At 43.8% G+C, this 22,859-nt stretch overlaps 1 protein-coding gene across 2 annotated transcripts in view; it reads left to right on the top strand.

Moving 5' to 3' along the window:
• SLC35F3 (solute carrier family 35 member F3) overlaps nucleotides 1-22,859 on the top strand; it is a 408,994-nt gene that overhangs the window by 168,484 nt on the left and 217,651 nt on the right. The gene's annotated exons all lie outside the window — the stretch shown is intronic.

The following is a 22,859-nucleotide window of genomic DNA, read 5'->3' as shown; positions in this document are numbered from 1 at the left end:
CCTGAGCCCTTCAAAGTATAAACCAGATTATATCATCCTTCTTTTAAAAATCTTCAAATGGCTTCTCAACCTACCCGGAAGCAAGTCTGTAGTCCTTACCTGTGACCCAGTTTTTCTTCTGCGTCATCTCCCTCTGCCCTCTCCTGCTTACTCTGTCACAGCCATGGGGCTTCCTTGGTGACTGGGGACACACCCAAGTCCTTCCTCTCTCAAGGCCTTTGCATGCTTTTGTCCTGCCAGGGCTGTGCTTGTCTTCGATAGTGATACGGCCTTTCTTCATTCATTGTGCAGGAGGCCCACCTCCACCTGTGCCCCCTCATTTTGATATAGTCCATATTTATCTCTTTGCATTTTTATTCCTCCCCTGACCGTAAGCTCCACAAATGCAAGGACCTGATGTCTTCCTTGCATTGTATTTCTAGCACCTGCAACAGCACCTGGCACGTACAAGGAACTCACTGAACTCTTTGAGCCAATGAATGACTGGATTTGCTGTAATAGTATAGAGGCCATAAGTTAGCTTTTTTTAGTTTAGTTTGTCTAGTACTTTTGGAGGAAGGGTTTTGTGCTTTGCAGTGTTTTCTGTGTCTCTGTTCGTAGGGAACTTCTGAGTTCCATAAGGAGCGCTAGAGGTCTGTGAGGATTCCGTGTAGTTGTTCATGCACCTGGAACGCTGGTGGCCTTCAGTCAGAGGGTTTCGATTGTATCTTGCAAGAATATGGACTTGCAAAATCTCACACAGTGCGCTCTTCCCCACTGCTGTGTAGCACAGCCGTTCCAGCACCTGAGTGTGCTTCACCTGGAATTCAGCGTGGGCTGTGGGGATGGAGAGAAGGCGGAGCTCACGGTGGAAGGAGGTGATGGGGGAAGGCTTCCCGGGAATAGAGAGGGAGGCAGCAGGGTTCCTGACGGCTGCCAGGCCTGCCCGGCCCGCGGAGCAGGAATGACTGTGTTGGACAATGGGGCTGTCAGATTGGGGGTGTTGAGTGCAAACAGGAGAGAAGATGAGCCCCTGGACTGCCTCACACCAGTCCCTCAGTGGTTGGGAAGGGCAGTGGCCTGATGGATTTCAGAAGGTTCTTCTTCCACCTGCGGGGGGACCGGGGTGGGGGGCCTGGCTGATCAGGTCTTGAGATGGACCAAGCTTGCCACATTTGTACCTCAAGGAAGACATAGAAAAGGAGAGTGTGTACAGGCACACTGGGTGGGAGAAGACGCATCTGCCACGGCAGGGGTGGCCTGGGCCTCTGACTACCCAGGGATCAGTCACCTGGCACCCTGGTCCCCATGTGGGCAGCGAGTAGAAGCTGAGGTGTAGGACACAGAAATAAAGGAGAGGAGACCCTGGTTTCGATATGAAAGCATGAAAGATAAAACGGAATGCCAGCGTCAACTGCGTGTGCTCAGGCCTTGGAAACCAGGGAACTCCTTTTGAAAGAATGCCTTCCTTTGTAGATCATATATATTTTAAAGTAGATGGAAAGGTCGAGTGCTATAAACTCTTGTTTAATGAAGCCATTGCTAGATTGTAAACAAGCCTCTGGTCTAAGAGTTCGGCACTGTGCTGGCAGTCACAGAGGGCCACCTGAGGTCACCACCTCCTTTGCCCTCAGTCCCCTGGGTGACCAAGTGTCAGCCTCACGTCATGCCATACATTCATTCAGTCAGCATTGCCAGGTTCCAGGCATCGTGTGCTCCGTGCTAGAGGGAGAGATTTGAATAAGACTTGTGTCCAACACACGAAGCCCCCAGAGTCGAGCAAAGAAACAGGCAAGCGGACAGGCTTTCACTTCCGAATGGGGGAGAGATATGTACAAAGCCCTAGCAGGGCAAGAAGCGATGTTCTTCCAAGGGTCCTGACACACCATGGAATTGTTGAGGCCTGGAACGTTCGATGTGCAATAATGACTGCCTTAGCGGCAGTTTTTTGTTTGTTTGTTTGTTTGTTTGGCTTTTTAATTACACAAGTAACACATGAATATGTTTGCATCATAAGAGATTCACTCTATACAAAAATACATGGAATAAAAAGCAACAATTCCCTTCCTGCATTTCTACTATCCAAACCACAATTCCTCAGAAATAACCACATTATTCATTTGTCTGTTATCTTTCAGACCTTTCTTTACTCATTTAGAGCACGTAATGTATATCCAGACATCTGTGGATTCCCCAGGGAGAGAAGGCGTTTATATTTACATAGGATCCTTCCTTCCTTCCGTATAATTTGATAACTTGCTTTTTCCATTTACTCTGTCTTCAGTTTCCAAGTCTCTCCATATCTGTCTTCAACTGTTGCGTTAACATTCTGTGGGATGCCGCGGTCAGGTTTGGCTGACCCTGCCTGACTTAGTGTCAGCCCGCTGATTTCCCTGGGCGCCTTTAGTGCCCATCTCATCCCCTTGGCTGCCTGCTCTGGGCGTGCCCCGGGGACGAGCTTAACGGGGCTTCCTATAATTAGGAGGAGCAGGTCCCCCTCCCATTAATGCCCCGTTGCCACACCTTGAAGGGCTCAATCATTTCATTTCTAAAATTCCACTTCCAGGAGCAGGAAGGCAGCCCAGCCTTGTGGAAAGAGAGCTGGGCACCTCCCGCTGAGCGGATGGGGCACACCCAGAGGGAAATTCCTCCCTGAGATGTATGCTCCAAAGCCATACTCTTGGGTTCTGGGATTTCCCTCCTGTCTGCCTCTCTCCACCTTGCTTTATCTGCAGGCCACTGCGCAGAAGCGTCCATAGGATTTCATAGAAGCAGTGGCGTAAGGGATTGAGAGAGAGTTGAATGTCATTCTTGGCGTCCTCCCTTCTCTCTTCCACCTCCTCTGGAGCTCTTGGACCCAGACTATCGTGCAGCTGAGGGAAGCCCCCCACCTGCCTCCAGGGTTTCTTGCCATTTCTGAACACCTGAGGGGACTGTTGTTAGAGAACGTGACCTCGGGATCAGCGCAGTGCTGGCAAGACTTGGCCCGGTGTCCAGGCTACAAGCCTGTCTTACTGAGGATGCAGAGCACTGCAAGTAAAAGTGAGCGTCACGGGGCTCCTGGCTGGCTTGGCCGGAAGAGCATGCAACTCTTGATCTTGGGGTGGTGAGTTTGAGCCCCACGTTGTCCGTAGAGATTCCTTAAATTAAAAAACTTAAAAAAAAAAAGTGTCAGTGACTCAGGAAGTGTCTGTATCGTCGGGATGGCAGCGTCTCCATAGCTCCCTGTCTCCGGTGGACCTGGCGCCATCCCTTTATGCTCCTGGGCTCATCCCTACAGGCACCGAGGTCACCTCCCTGTGGATGAACTTAGAAGTCTTGGCCTGGCCCTGCTACATAGAGTTTCTGGATTGTAAGAAGCTCATTTCACATCTCTGAGCCTCAGTTTCCTAATTTGTGAAAAGTTTCTCAGGCTTCCATGTGAAGTTAGCATGAGATCATGGCTGTTTTGGCCCCTGTGAACTATAAGGACCAACACGTGAACTTGAGGGACAGCTGGAATACGTTCATACGTAACTCTTCCCAGCGTGCCTCCTGGCACCTCCTTTTGCCAGAACACATGTCTGAGACCCAGAGGCTTTATCTGACCCGGTGTGGAGCTCATCTACTCCAAGATAACTTCCCTGACTCATTCCCAGCCTGTTCTGATGAGATAATACATGGGCACAGATGCTTGCGAATGGAAAAGTGCTACAAAATGTCAGCGGTGATAACCTGGCCTAGCTCCTACTTCATCTCCCTCTGGCTCTCAGGCCCCACCGCCCTACCCTGTGCTTGTCTAGCATTTCTCTCTGCTTAAATTTCATGAGCAAAGACCAAGCTGTCCGTTGTTTAGTTTCTCCCCTAGGATGGCTTAAGGTCCCCCTGGACAAGCGGCAAACAGAGCTGGATGATCAGCTCCTTCGTGGGGTGTGTTCCTGAAAGGGGGGCCCAGGAGAAGGTCTCAGGCTGCTCACTCTGTTCTCCCATCTCCAGCCCAGACCCTGCCAGCACCCCTTCTAGGCAGTTCCAAAGGGAGAATCAGTCCCGCTGAGCAAGAAAGAAAACACCGGCATCTTAAATGTGCCCTGGGCAGGGATGAAGACAAGCGGGCCCACGTTTTGCCATTTCCCCTGCTCTCATGGTGGCAAGATAATCAAAATGAACTGGGAAGGGCAAGAAAGACTGGAACGCTGTTGGAGGGGGAGTCTGCAGCTGCGAGATGTTTTTGCCAGATGCAAACATGTTGGTCAAGGCCAGGGCCTGCTGTTCACCAGGACCATCTGAGCAACAGACCACCCAGGCTGTGGGGCAGCCGAGCTTCTTGCTCACATGGGCTGCAGCCGCCCTGCACTCAGGTGTAGGGCAGACATCCGAGGGACGGGCCAAGCCAGGGGCTCCCGCATCTGCTGTCCTGCCACATCAACTTGCCTTCACTTCTGCGTGCTGAGTGGTTGCCCAGAATTTGGTTCTGTCTGTTTCTGGCAGTGGCTTCAATTTCGAGAGAAATCGTGGAAGCCTATTATTGTGCAGACAGATGAGGGAGTCTGGCTGGTTCCTCCTCTGCCTCTGTTCTGGAGGGAGGCCAAATAAATGACATTCAACCTCAGAATCCAACTGCAACTGGTAGGAAATTGATTTGCCTTTTAAATCTTCTGACTTCACGCGTCGTGCAGTGAGTAATTTGAAGCTGGGCTTCAGAAAGCGAAAGCATGATGTGCTTGTGGCAATTTCTTCAGCCAGCTGTGCATCAGGGGGTGACGCCCTGTTAGCAGAGAGGCCGTCGTGGGTGCTACACACACTTCCCAGTCGATGCCCGCTTGTGTTCTGAGCGGTCTCCATAGAAACAGCGAGTAATTGATGGTCAGTTTCTAGGGACAGCACTGCCCAACGCTGAGGGCAACTGTGAGTTGTCCGAGGGCCTCCGGCTTCCAAACCTTTCTCTGTCTCAGAAGTTCCTGAGCTTCATGGCAGCATGGGAATGGGGGTGGTGGTGATGAAACATCAGGGAGACTGGGTGGGGGCTCCATGGCGATTGTGGCAGTAGATTATTATCTAAAGGCGGCAGGAATGGCAAGTGATGGCTTAAAATGGTAAGAGGGAACAATGGCTCTTCTTCATTCCCTCTGCCTGCATGCACACACAGTCTACACGTGTGTACACGTATGTATCTCCATATGGACACATAATAGACAGGGAAGGAAATGTGCCTCTTCACCTGCTATAGCCCTCGTTTTTGTAGCTGGTCATTGATACTAGAACTCCCATGCCTCACTACACATCACACTTTACCTTCACCCTTGGCCCAGTGGTACTTGGTGCTTTATCTGATGGGGTACCTCAAAACTACATTCCTGAAAGGTCTGAATTCTCAGTGGTGCTGCCATTTTTAGTTGCCATCGTTTTCCATTAACTTTTACTGTTGGATCTGAAATTACCCCCGAAGAAGAAGAGAGTGAATCATCCAGTCCCAGGATGCTATGGGAAGATTATGGGATGGTACCTTGAAGTTAGTGATCTTTACCTTAAAGTGGCCCAGCCAGCGTGACTGTGTGTGGGGAGTTGGATTTAACCAGATTTGGGTTTTGCATGATGAATATGAAAGAAGGAGGGGGTGAGGGAGCTGGGGACACATCCAAGAACATGTGTATCATGACGTGCCATGGGGCCCATGCTGACTAAGGAGGGAAGAGCAGACATGACGGGAATGGAATGTGGAAAGGTGAGACCACTGGCCTCCAAGTCAAGGGAAGTGGTGTGAGGTCACATGTGTTACTCTACAAATCCGTGCACCCCACATACGTCAGTTCTAATAATGTGGAGCCTATATGAATTTCTTAGAAAGGCAAATTTCATTTAAGCAAGAGATGATTGGATGCCTAAGAGCATGGGACTCAGTATCACGAAGGGCAGATTGTCCTAGTTGATGGTGGCATCCCAGGAATCCAGCTGCCCGGGGGCCCATCACGATGCTGCCACTTACTGGAGGAATTCTGGCAAGTTGTTAACCTCCCTGTGCCTCAGTTTCCTCCTCTGTAAAATGGGAATAACAGTAGTATCCTTTGCAGAGAGGCAGTGAGGATGAAAGAGGTAATAAATTTGAAGCACTTAGAAATGAGCTCACTAGGACATAAGAACTCCTGAAGCATTCATTGGCTGTTATTCTTGCAGTCTGTCTGATGGGGACGGTTTAGTCCCAATTCCATCCTGAAATAGGTGGAAGATTCTGCGTAGATATTTTCTTTGTATATGTTTGTGTCTACCTCAGCAAGAAAACAGTTTCTGGCCCCAAACTGGGCCAGCTGTAACACAACACGCAGCTTATATTCACGAAAGCGGGCCTTCGACGTCTTTTTCTCTTTCTTTTTGTTTGACCCTCCATGTGTTCTGTAAATATTTCCTTTCCCCCTTCTTAGTGTTCCCTCTGAAGTTCTCAGTGTCTGCAGGTTTTTCCCAAACTCATTTGTGTCTTAAGGAATCAAAACATTAGCCAGAAAACGGCCGCCTCTCCTTTCTCACAGCAACCCCCCACCTCACCCTTTCCAGGTGCCTGGGGAAAGCCGCCAGCTCCTCGCTCAGTTTGACTGAGGTGAAGAACCAGTTGTGAAGCTTCATTGGGAGAGCGATCCCCTCAGAAGGCGACTGTGCGTGGCTCTGGTCACGCTGTGGAGGGGGCGTCCCTTCTGCTCACCTCGTGGTTCATCTCCACATGGCCAGCTCTGTGTCACGTGGACTTACACAGCGGGTAACTCCATCTCTGTATTGATGGCTTTGAATCTCTCCATGGCCAGGACACGAATAGCTGTGTTTGTGGGATGTTGGAGGAACTACAGATTGTTCATCGTGGCTGGAACAAAGGGCCCCGCAGCTGTTGTGGGAGGCAGGACCGGAGAGGTTGGTGGGGCACCGGGTCCTGAGCCTAGAACTACAGGCATCATTGAAGCATCTTATCTTGCAACGTAAGATGAGCCAGTTCTGCCCTTTACCAGGGCCCTCTCACAGGGTGTGGTACATGGAGCCAAAGGTGCTGAGCCGGTGTGGGGGCGGGGAGCCCAGTTACGGAATACTTCACGAAGCTAATCGTGCAGTGATGGAAACAGCATTTTCTGTTTGTTGAGCACCTACCTGGTATAGAACACTTTGTATACAACATTACCTCATCTAATCCTAAGAACAGTCAGAACCCCAGCTATCACTGGCCCAGTGTATAGAGGAACCATCTGTGCTCAGGGAAGTTTCAAGATAGCACTGTGTTCAGGGCTGAGACTTGAACCAAAGGCCCCCCACCTTCTCCCGGCCCTGAATATGTCCTACGACCAGTACTCCCAGGCTGCAGATAAGATATGGAAATTGGACTCAGTCAGTGGCTGTGGGAGTGGAGAGGAGAAGGTAGGGTGGACTTGGTAATGAATTTGAGGCAGAATAGTTGAGGGAGAAGGAGTCCAGGGTGACTGCCAGAGCTTGGGTTCATCTGACGGTGGATAGTAAAACGATTTACCAATATGGGCTGCTGTAGGTAGTGCAGGTTTGGTGGAAAAAAGAATTTGTAAAAGAAAGGGAGAGACTAGTCAGAGCCTACACACTCAAGGCACTTGCCAAGCTGAGCTGATGCAGTGGCGACGGTGGTAGTAAGGGTGATATTACAGAGTAGTGATGGGGGTGGTGATGGTGGTGGTGGAAGGTGGTTTTGGAGTGAAGGTATGGTGTTCGTGGTGATAGTGGTAGGTGTGATGGCAGTAGAGGTGATGGTGGTGGTGGTAGGCGTGATGGTGATGGTGGTAGGGGTGGTGGTGATGGTGGTAGGGGTGGTGGTGATGGTGGTGGTGGTAGTAGGGGTGGTGGTGATGGTGGTGATGGTAGTAGGGGTGGTGGTGATGGTAGTAGGGGTGGTGGTGATGGTGGTAGGGGTGATGGTGATGGTGGTAGGGGTGGTGGTGATGGTGGTGGTGGTAGTAGGGGTGGTGGTGATGGTGATAGGTGGTGGTGATGGTGGTAGCAGCTGCATAGAAGCCACAGCTATAGAGTAGAGAAAAGTTATTGTCATCATTATAATCCTTTCATACTTTCTCCTTTTTCTGGTCAAGAGGGAAAAAATGTTGCCAGAGCAGGCAGAAACCCTATCATGCACGCAGTGATTGCAGCCTGAGTCTGTTATTGGCAAGCGAAATCTGAGTCCACTGTATTACACTTAGCAGTGGTTTCTGCGAAGCAACAAAGAGCCATGATAATACAACACTTAGGGTGATAAGGGCTTGGCTCTTCTTGAGACACCAGAAAAACCCATTCGCACCTCAAAGCAAGTTTTGTCAAGATGCACTCCCTGCACCTTGGTTCAAAGAGCCCAGACTGGCATTCTTTTCCAGCACACCTATGTCCACAAATAGTGCCCCCCTGGTTCAGGGAACACAGCTGAGTTTCCGTAACTCTTGGATGACTTAGAGGAACTGATGGGAAGATGAAAGATTGCAGAATGTAAAATGGAAACATTCTGCCCCTTTGAGTCGATGTGAGTTTGTTATCACAAGCCTGAGTTAGAAATACTGACTCAGTTTATGGCACAGAGCCTCACAGAATTCTGTTAACAGTCCAAGAAAGTGGTGGGAGTGCCAGTGAGCTTTAAATAACAATTGTTTTCCATAGTGCACGGCAGTGGTGGGACATTACAATCCAACCTATTCTGAACGATGAGGGTGCAACCCTTACCTAATCACGTAGATACAGATTAGGTCTTGTGCTGGCCAAAAAACATGACAGCTAGATAACCCTCAGAAGAAGAGAAAGGAACAGAATGAAAACAAGCGAATACCATCATCTTCCCCATCACACCCTTTCCCTAAACATTCTGTGTGAGACCTCTGTGCAGAACCCCAGACCTTCTCAGATACTTGAATTCTTTCTCCAGCATCCCCAAGACACAGTCCCTCAGTCTCTGCTGCACTATCTCCGGGAGCAGTTATAATGGATAGCATTACATGTATCATCCTCTCAACATCTATATGCTGTTCCCCAAGTGGTATGTTTGTGTGAACTCCACTACAGCAAGTAGGAGGATGGCCAGGAAGCTGGTGTTGGCTTGCAGACAAAGTCGAAAAGGTTTGGTGAAAATTCTTTCCGATGCCTGGGAGTTTTTGATCAGTTCCTCTGTGCATTTTCCACAGAAACGTGAAGAATCTTCCCTGAGTCTGTTTGTTGTTATAGTGAATCTAAATAGTCCTAGAACAACTTGGCTCTCTAACTTAGAAATAAATAGATTGAGAGTATGGACACATATGCACATTTCTGTTCTGTGGGAGGGAGACAAGAAGGAAGAGAGGGGGAAGGAGGGGCTCCTTCTATCTTAGGCCTAAGTCAGTAAATGGAAACATGGTACCCCTGTGGCACCAGCAATTGGTGCCTTATGCAGGGGTTGGATTATGTATGTGTTTCTTTCTATGGTGCATGTAACCTGCCAGAAGGATCTGGGGCAGGGTGGGGCGGGGATGCCGGCTAAGCCACTTGGTTATTCATGCTCTTCGCTGCACACCCTCCGAGTGTTTTCTGGAGCCATTGTTTGGTGGTGACCTACCTCATGAGCCTCCTCTCTCTTCCCTCTTCATTCCACCAGCTCCACTCCCAACTACTTGGGTCCTCTTCCAGCCCCTGGAGCACGGGCTCCTTCCCACCAGATGGTCTCCACCCATGCCTTTCCCTCCTCTGGGAATGTTTTTCTGCCTAGCCTTTCCATCCTGAATTACCTACTCATTGTCATCCTGCAGGTCTCCAAAAAGCCATCCCTGAGCCACTGAACAGGTCTCAGCCTCTGTGCCTTCCAGGACCCACTGCAGTGGTCATTCATTAAACAGCTGGGTCCATTTTCCTTTACATCCTGGGGGCTCCATGTGGGCAGAGAGCCTCCCTGTCTCAGTAAATACTCGTTTTCAATGAACATTTAACTGTTGATTGCATTTATAAAAGAAACATGGCATCCTGTTCTTTGCCTCGGCACCCCTGGGGACTGGAATAAGGTAGCAGTGATAACAGAACCTCCACCTGGCTGATGTCTCACCGTCATGCCACTCGCCCCCTTATTATGTGTGTGGTTGGTCTCCTGCAAGTTCAAGTGGATTTGGAAATATAACCAACACATTGTTTGTTTGTTTTGTTTGTTTGTTTGTTTCAGGGAACCAACGCATTCTTAGCAAAGTCACTGTGAGTTTATATAGGTCATCGTGAGGATTAAATGAGAAAATATATGTTTAGAATGGTTCTTGGCACACAGTAAGTGCTCGATAAGTGTTGCTTATTTTCCTGAGCCTAGGAAGATCCATATAGTGCCCCTACAGATCTTCTTGTGCCCACGCATTCTCAGGCATGGCGGTTGCTAAAATTTACCAAACGAGTCACGGCACATTCTCTTTCTACATCATTAAGACAGAAAATGTGTTGGAAGGCCTCTAGGTCAAATAATGGCCAGGAGGTAAGTTCAAACAGAGATCCTTCATTACTGAGCATCAGTTAACTGTGGGCAAAGCATTTGATTTTTGTTGTGGCCATAGCCAGAAAAACTTAAAATTGGCCAAGTGCATCTTCTGCCCCAGATTCAGGAGGCCTGAAGCAGAGGCTGGAGAGCTCTTCCCACCCATGGAGAGGAGACCACCTCCAGTGCCCACACTGCTTTCAACTGGGGGAGCCCAGGGCTGCTGTGCCACTTGTAACTGCTGCGTCAATGTCTGGACTGAGCCCGCAGCCCTTCAGAAAGGATCAGTGCCACTGTGTCTCCCAGATCTGCTGCTGCACTCTTGGAAACTCGAGAACGAGATCTCAGTCCAGGTTCATATGTGGACCAGATCTGTTTTATTGTTGTTTGTTTTTTACTCCTGCCTCCTGGTTTGGGAGGAGAGAAAAGCCAGATTAGGGAATGTGTCCTGGGCTGTCAGAGCAAGAAAAGAAATAGAAGCCCTTTTCCAGAAGAGCCCAGCCCTATGCAGGATCCAACCTTTCAGCAACGGTGTTTTCTCAGTCTATACATCAGGAACCTTATTTCCTCCCTGTGGTGGGTGAAAGATGGTTGAGTGAGTGAGTGTCTGAGCTCTGACACATCTCATTGCCCAGGAGGTAAGTTTGAAAACATCAGAAACCCAAAACATCATTGTGCTGTGGCTGCTGCCCATGATGTGGTCAGCTCTCATGGCTCCTCTCAGAGTGCTTCTGCGGTCTCAGACCCCCAGACGAGCACCGAGGCAGGCCGCCCAAGCAGCTGCTGGCTTTCCATGCAAAGACTCCAAACCACAGCAGCTGAAGTCTGAACTTTGAAAAAGTTTTTGGCAGGAAACACACGCAGATGGCCAAACAGGCTCATTTATCTGCTTGTAACTGAAATAGAAGCCAAACAAATGGGAGAGAAGGAAAGATGAACAGGACAGAGCATGGGAAAATTTCCTGACAGTCGGGATTGTCTGCCTATCAAATCGACCCTATGCAAAGTTATGTCACACTTCACATAGACATTCAAGTGCTTTGGGGGGGAAGCCTCCATAAAATATATATGAAAGATTACCCTTGCTACAAATAAGTGGAAGTTGGTGGAGAAGGAAAAAAGATGGGCGTAGCTTTGTGGGCAAAATTTGGAACACAGCCGTTGGATCAATACATGAGAGAGACGGCAGTGAGCTGAGGTTCAGCCTGCCTACCCCTGGAAATGTGACCGGTCCGTGGGTGTGCGTTTGCCTGCCTTGACTATTCCCCTTTCTCAGTGGCTCCCTGTTGTTGCCTTGGCAGTTCCATGTCATTATTATTCATAAGAGAAATGCACTGCATCTAAGCATCTGCCTGCAATCACAAGTACATCTGGCCTTCAGGGCCACCCTCAGAGGCCGGGGGTCCCAGAGTGTGTGGCTATGGGACGGTGCCTGGTCCTCAGAGCTGTGCCTAAGCAAACATGCTCAAGTGCAGCCTTCCGAGTCGTGGGCCTCCAGGGCAATAGCTCATAAGCATTGTCAGGCGGTATCATGGTCACGGGTATAGATAAGTAGTATAAGCCTTGGTGGGGGTTTTTTTTTTCCTTTTATGTAATACAAGTGCCTGACTCAGGTTTTGATTGCTGAGGTGTTCATCTCAAAGAGGCGTTCACTTCAACTCAGGCTCTCTAGAATAAACACCTTGCCAGACACTCAGCTAGATAAAGAACCGGGCTGCCTTCCCCCAACTGAAGCTTCTTCATTTCAGAGACCTCGGTTGATTTCAATGACTGACCATTTGGGCCACTTGTGTTTTCTCTCCCCATGCTTCTGTACCCCAATAAAGGCAGAACCTCTGGCCTGGGAGCTCTCTCTCGCTCTCTACCAGCATGTAGACCCCAGGGGTGCAATGTAATTCCTAGGTCCTGCAAGTAATAAACCTGTGTTTTTCATAGTTTCCCGATGGTTGTTGCTGAAGGGCATCTTGTGATCATATTAATGCAAAAGAATGAAACTTGACCACTCTCTCACACCATACACAAAAATAAACTCCAAATGGATGAAAGACCTCAATGTGAGACAGGAATCCATCAAAATTCTAGAGGAGAACATAGGCAACAACTTCTATGACATCGGCCAGAGCAACCTTTTTCACGACACATCTCCAAAGGCAAGAGAAATAAAAGATAAAATGAACTTATGGGACTTTATCAGGATAAAGAGCTTCTGCACAGCCAAGGAAACAGTCAAAAAAACTAAGAGACAGCCCACGGAATGGGAGAATATATTTGCAAAGGACACCACAGATAAAGGACTGGTATCCAAGATCTACAAAGAACTTCTCAAACTCAATACACGAGAAACAAATAAACAAATCATAAAATGGGCAGAAGATATGAACAGACACTTTTCAATGAAGACATACAAATGGCTAACAGACACATGAAAAAAATGTTCAAAATCATTAGCCATCAGGGAAATTCGAATCAAAACCACATTGAGGTACCACCTTTCGCCAGTTAGAATGGCAAAGATAGACAAGGCAAGAAACAACAATTGTTGGAGAGGATGTGGAGAAAGGGGATCCCTCCTACATTGTTGGTGGGAATGCAAGTTGGTACAGCCACTCTGGAAAACAGTGTGGAGGTCCCTTAAAAAGTTAAAAATTGAACTACCCTATGACCCAGCCATTGCACTACTGGGTGTTTACCCCAAAGATACAGACGTAGTGAAGAGAAGGGCCATATGCACCCCAATGTTCATAGCAGCATTGTCCACAATAGCTAAATCGTGGAAGGAGCCGAGATGCCCTTCAACAGATGACTGGATTAAGAAGCTGTGGTCCATATATACAATGGAATATTACTCAGCCATCGAAAAGAACAATTCCTCAACATTTGCTGCAACATGGACGGGACTGGAGGAGATAGTGGTAAGCGAAATAAGTCAAGCAGAGAAAGACAATTGTCATATGGTTTCACTCATTTATGGAACATAGGAAGTAGGAAGGTCGGTAGGAGAAGAAAGGGAAGAAGAAAGGGGGGGGGTAAACAGAAGGGGGAATGAACCATGAGAGACTATGGACTCTGGGAAACAAAATGAGGGCTTCGGGGGGGGAATGGGATAGGCTGGTGATGGGTAGTAAGTATTACATGGTGCACTGGGTATTAAACGCAAGTAATGAATCATGGAACTTTACATCAAAAACTGGGGATGTACTGTATGGTGACTAACATAATATAATAAAAAATATTATTATAAAAAAAAAGAACCACAGGGATTGGTCCAGTTGTAACATTGGTTTGGAAAAGGGAAAATACAACAAGAGAGTCAAAAAGGAACAAAAGAACTACAGAATAGCCAGAAGACAATAAGGTGGTGGTAGTAAGTCCTTATGTATTAATAATTCTGTATGCAAATGAATCAAATTGTCTAATCAAAAGTCACAGAGTGGCTGGCTGGATTAAAAAAAAAGACCCAACTATGTGCTGCCTTCAAGGGACTCACTTATACAAAATGTTCTGTATACAAAAGTCTAAAGACTCAACTGAAAACTTTTGAAACGGATAAATGAATTTGGTGAACTTGCAGGATACAAAATAAATGTACGGAAATAGGTTGCATTTCTATACTCTAACAGTGAAACATCTGCAAAAGAAATAAAAACAATCCCATTCATAATAGCATCAAAAACAAAACAAAAAACATACATCAGAATGAATTTAACCAAGGTGAAAGTTCTGGACTTTGAAAAATAGAAGACATTGATGAAAGGAATTGAAGAAGACACAAACAAATGGAAAAGTACTCCATATTTGTGGATCAGAAGAGTGAATATTGTTAAAATATTCATATACCTAAAGCCATTCATAGATTCAATACCATTCATATCAACATTCCAATGTCATTTTCACAGAAATAGAAAAAAAATCCTCATGTATGTATGGAGCACAAAAGACTTGGATAGCTAACGCAATCCTGAGAAACTGGTGGCTTCACACTTCCTGACTTCAGTCTATACCACAAAGCTATATTTAACCAAAACTGTATGATACTAGCATAAAAACAGACACATGTATCAAAGAAACAGTATCAAGAGCCCAGTAATAACCCCCCACATATACGGTCAACTAATATTTGACAAGGGAGGCAGGAATACCTGATGGGGAAAGAACAGCCTCTTCAATAAATGGTGCTGGGAAGACTGGACATGCACATGCAGAAAGAAGAAATTGGATCCCTATCTTCGAGCACTCACAAAAAAAAATTCAAAAAGCTAAAGACTTAAACGTAATACCTGAAACTGCAAAACTCCCTAGAATAAAACATAGGCGAGAGGCTCCTTGACGTTGGTCTTAGCAACAGTTTTTTGGATGTGACGCCAAAAGCATAAGCGACAGTGGCAAAACTAAACGACATCAAACCGCATAAACCACATCCAACTAAAGAGCTTCCGCACAGCAAAAGAAACATCGACAAAATGAAAAAGGAGCTTATGGAATGGGAGAAAGATTCTGCAAACCATATATCTGACAAGGGGTTAATATCCAAAGTATATAAAGAATTCATACAGTTCAGTAATAAAAAACAAAATAACAAGCAATCTGATTTGAAAATGGGCAGAAGTATTATTTGCAACAATGTGGATGGAGCTGGAGTGTATTATGTTAAGCAAAATAAGTCAATCTCAGAAAGACAAATACCATATGATTTCACTCATGTGGAATTTAGGAAACAAAACGGTTGGACATATGGGAAAGGGAAAGAGAGAGAGAGGGATGCAAACCATAAGAGACTCTTCATGATAGAGAACAAACTGAAGATTGATAAAGGGAAGTGGGCAGGGGATGGGCTAGATGGGTGATGGATATTAATGAGGGTACTTGTGATGAGCACTGGGTGTTCTGTGTAAGTGATGAGTCCCTAAATTCTACTCCTGAAACCAGTATTACACTATATGTTAACTAACTAGAATGTAAATAAAAATTTTGGGAAAAAAGTAAAGTAAAAATAAAGTTAAAAAAGAAACTACCAAAAAAAAATATTACTATGGATCACAACAAAAATACTGGCTCTGAAAAAAAAAAAAAAGGCAGAAGATCCGAGTAGACATTTTCCAAAGATTCATACAGCTAACCAATAGGTACATGATAAGATGCTAGATATCACTAATTATTAGAGAAATGCGAGTCAAAACCACAATGAAATATCACCTCTCACCTGTTAAAAAGGCTCTCATAAAGAAGATATGAGAGATGACAAGTTTTGGCGAGGGTGTGGAGAAAAGGGACCCTTGGGTGCTGTTGGTGGGAAATGCAAATTGGTGCAGGTGCTGTGGAAGACAGTATGGAGGTTCCTCAAAAATTTTCAAGAAGTAGTACCATATATGATCCAGTAATTTCACTTCTGGGAATATATCCAAAGGAAATGAAAACAGGATATCAAAGAGATCTGCCCTCCCATGTTTATTGCAGTGTTATTCACAATAGCATCATGTGGAAACAACCTAACTGCCCATCAGTGGATTAATGGACAGAGAAAATGTGGTCTACATATACAGTGGAACATTATTCAGGCATGAGAAAGAAGGAAATCCTACCATTTGCAGCAATAGGGATGGATCTCGCTTGCTCTTTTTTTTTTTTACAATATATTTTTATTTTTTTATGCTTTTATTTAAATTCCAGTTAGTTAATATACAGTGTTATATTAGTTTCAGGTGTACGATATAGTGATCCAACAGTTTCACACATCATCCCGTGCTCATCACAAGTGCACTCCTTACTTCCCATCATCTATTTCACCCATCCCTCCAGCCCCCTCTCCTCTGGTAACCATCAGTTTGTTCTCTGTAATTAAAAGCCTGTTTCTTGCTTTGACTTTCTCATGTTTTTTTTTTTCCTTTGCTTGTTTATTTCTTAAATTCCACATACGAGTGAAATCATGGTATTTGTCTTTCTCTGTCTGACTTATTTCACTAAGCATTATACTCTCTAGCTCCATCCACATCATTGCAAATGGCAAGATTTCATTCCTTTTTATGGCTGAATAATATTCCATCATGTATATGTATATTGTCTTTATCCATTCATCACTTGATGGATACTCAGGCTGCTTCCATACCTTGGCTATCGTAGATAATGCTGCTATAAACTTAAGGGGGCATGTATCCCTTTGAATCAGTGTTCTTGTATTCTTTGGGTAAATACCCAGTAGTGTGATTGCTGGATGTTAAGGCATTTCTATTTTTAACTCTCTGAGAAACCTCCACACTGTTTTCCTGAGTGGCTGCACCAGCTTGCATTCCCAGCAACAATGTATGAGGGTTCCCCTTTCTCCACATCCTCCCCAACACTTGTTGTTTCTTGTGTTGTTGATTTTAGCCATTCTGACAGGTGTGAGTTGATATCTCATTGTAGTTTTGATTTGCATTTCCCTGATGTTAAGTGATGATGAACATCATTTTGTGTTCTATTGGCCATCTGGATGTCTTCTTTGGAGAAATGTCTGTTCATGGCTTCTGCCCTGTTTTTAATTGGGTTATTTGGTTTTTGGAGTGTCAAGTTTTAGAAATTCTAGGAAAAAAGTTGCTATGGCTAATGTCAAAGAAGTTAGGATTTTTAGGGTTTCAGGTCTCATGTTTAGGTCTTTAATCCATTTTGAATTTATTTTTTGTGTATGGAGTGAGAAAGTGGTCCAGTTTCATTCTTTTGCATGTTGTTGTCCAGTTTTCCCAACACCATTTGTTGGAGAGACAATCTTTTTCCCATTGGATATTCTTTTCTGCTTTGTCGAAAATTAATTGACCATAAAATTGTGGGTTTGTTTCTGGATTTTCTATTCTGTTCCATTGATCTATGTGTCTGTTTTTGTGCTGGTACCATACTGTCTTGATGACTACAGCTTTGTCGTAGAGCTTGAAGTCTGGAATTGTGATACCATCAACTTTGCTTTCCTTTTTCAAGATCTTTTTTTTTTTTTTAAGATTTTATTTTATTTATTTGACAGAGACAGCCAGTGAGAGAGGGAACACAAGCAGGGGGAGTGGGAGAGGAAGAAGCAGGCTCCCAGCAGAGGAGCCTGATGTGGGGCTCGATCCCAGAACGCTGGGATCATGCCCTGGCCAAAGGCAGATGCTCAACGACTGCGCCACCCAGGTGCCCCTCAAGATTTCTTTGGCTATTTGCGGTCTTATGTGGTTTCATACAAATTTTAGGATTGTTTGTTCTAGTTCTGTGAGAAGTGCTATTGGTATTTTGATATGGATTGCATTGAATGTGTAGATTGCTTTGAATAGTATAGACATTTCAACAATATTTATTCGTCTGATCCATGAGCATGGACTGTCTTTCCATTTATTTGTGTTGTCTTGAATTTCTTTCATCAGTTTTGTTATAGTTTTCAGAGTATAGGGTTTTTCACCTTTTTGGTTAGGTTTATTCATAGGTATCTTACAGGTTTTGGTGAGTTGTAAATGAAATTGTTTCCTTAATTTCTCTTTCTGCTGCTTCATTATTAATGTATAGAAATGCAATAGATTTATGTACATTGATTTTGTATCCTGTGACTTTACTGAATTAGTTTATCAGTTCTAGCAGTTTTTTGGTGGAGTCTTTTGAGTTTTATATATATAGTATGTCATCTGCAAATAGTGAATGTTTTAATTCTTATCAGTTTGGATGCCTTTTATTTCTTTTTGTTGTCTGATTGCTGTGGCTAGGATTTCTAGTACTATGTTGTTCAAAAGTGGTGAGAGTGGACTTCCTTGTCTTGTTCCTGACCTTAGGGGAAAAGCTTTCAGTTTTTCCCCATTAGGGATGATGTTAGCTGTGGGTTTTTCATAGATAGCCTTTATTATGTTAAAGTATGTTCCCTGTGAACCTATTTTGTTGAGGGTTTTTTTTTTATCATAAAAGGATGTTGTACTTCGTCAAATGCTTCTTATGCATCTATTGTAGTGGTCATGTGGTTCTTATCTTTTCTCCTATTTGTGTGATTTATCACATTGATTGATTTACAATATTAAACCAGCCTTGCAACCCAGAAGTAAATCCTAATTGATTGTGGTGAATGATTTTTTTAATGCATTGTTGAATTCAGTTTGCTAGTGTTTTGTTGAGCATTTTTGCATCTGTGTTCATCAGGGATATTGACCTGTAGTTCTCTTTTTTAGTTGTGTCTTTATCTGGTTTTGGTATTAAAGTAATGCTGACCTCATAGAATGAATTTGCAGCATTTCCTTCCTTTTCTATATTTTAGAATAGTTTGAGAAGAATAGGTATTAACTATTCTTTAAATGTTTTGTAGAGTTCACCTGTGAAGCCATCTGGTCTTTGACTTTTGTTTGTTGGGTGTTTATTTTATTACTGACTCAATTTCTTTGCTGTTCGCTTATTGGTATGTTCAAATTTTCTGTTTCCTCCTATTTCATTTTTGGTAGTTCATATATTTCTAGGAATTTATCCATTTCTTTTAAGTTGTCTAATTTGTTGGCATATAGTTTTTCTTAGTATTCTCTTATGATTGTATTACTGTGATATTGGTTATTTCTCCTCTCTTGTTTGTGATTTTATTTGCCTGAGTTCTTTTTTTCTTGATAAGTCTGGCTATATGTTTTATCAACTTTATTGATTTTTTCAAAGAAATCAGTTCCTGGTTTAATTGATCTGTTCTATTGTTTTTTTAGATTCTGTATCATTTATTTCTGCTCTAAGCTTTATTATTTCCTTCCTTCTGCTGGTTTTAGGTTTTGTTTGTTGTTCTTTTTCTAGCTCCTTTAGATGCAAGGTTAGGTTATTTGAGATTTTTCTTGTTTCTTGAGGTAGGCCTGTATTGCTACAAACTTCCCTCTTAGAACTGCTTTTACTACATCCTAGAGTTTTTGGACCATTGTGTTTTCATTTGTTTCCATGTACATTTTTTTTTTATTTCTTCTTTGATTTCCTGGTTGACCCTGTCATTGTTGAGTAGTATGTTGTTTAACCTCCATGTATTTGTGGTCTTTACAGATTTTCTTCTTGTGGTTGATTTCTCGATTCATAGTGTTGTGGTCAGAAAATATGGATGGTATGGTTTTGATCCTCTTGAATTTGTTGAGGTTTGTTTTAGGGGCTAATGTGTGATCTATTCTGGAGAATGTTCCATGTGCACTTGAAAAGAATGTGTATTTTGCTGTTTAGGTTGGAATGTTCTGACTATATGTGTTAAATCCATCTGGTTCAGTGTGTCATTCAAAGCCATTGTTTCTTTTTTGATACTCTGTTTAGATCATCTGTCCATTGATGTAAGGGGGGTGGTTAAAGTTCCCTATTGTTATTGTATTGCTATCAATTAGTTCCTTTATGTTTGTTATTAATTGTTTTATGTATTTGGGTGCTCCTATGTTGGGTACATAAATGTTTACAATTGTTATATCTTCTTGTTGGATTGTCTCCCTTATTATTTATTATATAGTATCCTTCTTTGTTTCTTTTTACAGTCTTTGTTTTAATGTCTGTTTTGTCTGATATAAGTAGTACTCCTCCAGCTTTGGTTTGAAATCCATGTACATGATAGATGTTTCTCTGTCCTCTCACTTTCAATCTGTAGGTGTCTTTAAGTCTAAAATAGGTCTCTTGGGGGCGCCTGGGTGGCTCAGTCATTAAGTGTCTGCCTTCGGCTCAGGTCATGATCCCAGGGTTCTGGGATTGAGCCCCGCATCGGGGTCCCTGCTTGGTGGGATGTCTGCTTCTCCCTCTCCCACTCCCCCTGCTTGTGTTCCCTCTCTTGTTGTGTCTCTCTCTGTCAAATAAATAAAATCTTTGAAAAATAAATAAATAAAAATAAAATAAAATGGGTCTCTTTTAGGCAGCATATGGATGGGTCTTGTTATTTTATCCATTCTGCCACCCTTTATCTTTTGATTGGAGCATTTAGTCCATTCACATTCAAAGTAATTATTGATAGGTACGTATGTATTACCATTTTATTGTTTTGTGGTCATTTCTGAAGATTTTCTCTGATCCTTTCTTGTCTCTCTCTCATGGTTTGTTGATTTTCTTTAGTGACATATTTGGATTTCTTTCTCTTTATTCTTTGCATATTTATTAGTAGTTTTTTATACTGGTTACCATTAGGTCTATATATAATCACTTTTGCATGTAGCGCTCTATATTAAATTGATCATTTAAGTTTGAACCCATTCTTTTCTCCTCCCCACATTTTGGGTATGTGTTATTATATTTCATATCCTTTTTTGTAAGTTCCTCGACTGATTTTTTTTACAGAAATACTCATTTTTACTACTTTGTGTTTCCTACTTCTATACCATTACTTTCGATATCTCTTTTCCACTCAAAGAGTCCCTTTAATATTTCTTACAGGGCTCCTTTAGTTTTTATTTGTCTGAGAAACTCTTTATCTCTCCTTTCATTCTGAATGATAGCATTGCTGGATAGAGTGTTCTTGGCTGCAAATTTTTACTGTTTGGCACTTTGAATATATCCTGCCATTCCCTTCTGGCTTGCAAAGTTCCTGTTGAAAAATCTCCCGCTAGTCTTATGGGTTTTCTCTTGTATGTTGATTACTTCTTTTGTCTTACTGGTTTTAGAATTTTTTCTTTATCACTATATTTTGCAGATTTAATGACAATATGTCTTGGTATTGGTCTGCAACAGAGGTGGATCTTGAGGACATTATGCTAAGTGATAGAAGTCAGAGTAAGACAGTTATAGTTTGATATCACTTCTATGTGGGATCTAAAAAATGTCAAGCTTATAGAAACAGAGTGGAATGATGATTACTGGGGTAGGTGGGATAGGGAGATGTTAGTCTAGAATACAAACTTATAGTTAGAAGATGAATAAGTTCTAAGGATCTAATTGACAATAAATAACAATGCTGTACTACATGGTTGAAAGTTGCTAAAAGGGTAGATCTAAATCTTTCACCACAAAATAAGAAGTAGTTATATGTGACATTATGGAGGTGTTAGCTAACACTATAGTGGCAATCATATCACAGTATATGAGTGGTCAGATCAACACATTGTTCCCCTTAAAATTATACAATGTTATATGTCAGTTTTATCTCAATGAAGATAGAAAGAAAAAGGCAACCCTTGGACCTCAACCTTTTATGGGTAGGAAGCAGTTTGAGACTGTGCCTCAGTTCCCAAAGAGGAAATATCCTCCAATGTTGTTTTCAGATTTGGCCAACAAAGATAATCTTAAAAAGGACCTTCTAGAGGATAGAGTCATTGTCAAGGAGACCAATACTGAGGAAGCTGCTCCCACGGTGTAAGATCAGGGCCTCATCAAGGAAGACCCTCTGCTCCCAAGGCAAGGGATCCTGAGATATCTGCCCAAAATAATTAATAGTCATCAGTTAATCCATGTATCCGTTTTCCCCCCTTTCCAGATGTGACTTTTGGTTGAAGCAGTTTTGCTCCTCCCATCAGGTATTCCCCATCATGTATCACATTTGAGGTGGGGGGTGAGAGATGGTCTTCCAACGAAGAAGAGTCAAACATATAACTCTGGGAAGATGCTCCTGGGCACCACCCAGATACTCCTGCACTCTGAGCTGGAAAGTGATAGAATGGGCTTTCAGGGCTATCTCCTTTGAGGGAGGGGATGAGGGTGTTCTGCATGTGGGAAGAGAAGGGAGTATTTATGACCAGGAAGGCAAACTTACAGATTGTATTATTATTCACAAAGATCAGTTTCCCCTCCTCAGGGCAAGATTGTCTTTCCGTGCCTTATTGCCGTCAGGATTGGCCATGAGATTTGCCCTGGCTAATGAAATATGAATGGAGATCATGCATGTCAGTTCTGGGCAGAAGCCATAGAACCAGCTTGAGGTTTATCCTGTTCTCTGTCCCCTTAGCCATGAGATCAGCTGTGTTCCAGTCCCAGCCATGTTCTGTGTTCCATCATCCTGTGTGTCAGAGCAAAGAAAATAAAGTAGAGTTGTAGCCAATCCTTAGCAGACAAGACCACATGACTCTGAAATAAACCTTTGTGGTAAACCACTGGAATTTTTAACTATAGAATATCCTAGCTTATTCTGACGGATACACACCCTAAATCTCCTTGGGAGGCAGTGTACTGCAACCTAGGTGATTCATCATGATTGGTCAGAGGCAATCACAGCAATCCCATTCTTGTTTGCCAGTAATTGGTCTGAAGTGATCATGTGACCAGTTCCAGGCAATGGGTCTGGAATGGGAGTCTGCTGGGGAACTTCTGGGAAGGATTTTCCTCAATGATGAAAGAGCAGTATTAAAGAATCCCATTTTACCCCACTGTCACGGTCTGCTAAGGCCGCCATAACAAAATACCACAGGAGGCTAGAAGTCCAAGATCAAGACACCAGCAGGGTTGGTTTCTGGGGAGATCTCCTGCATGCTTGTAGATAGCACTTCCTCTGTGTCCTCACCTGGCTTTTCCTCTGTGTGTGAACAAGTACACAGAGAAAGAGTGAGCT

This window comes from Ailuropoda melanoleuca, chromosome 6, assembly GCF_002007445.2.
Source record: "Ailuropoda melanoleuca isolate Jingjing chromosome 6, ASM200744v2, whole genome shotgun sequence".
NCBI lineage: Eukaryota > Metazoa > Chordata > Mammalia > Carnivora > Ursidae > Ailuropoda > Ailuropoda melanoleuca.
Note: the sequence above shows the minus strand (reverse complement) of the source record. Positions and strands in the feature narration are given on the sequence as shown.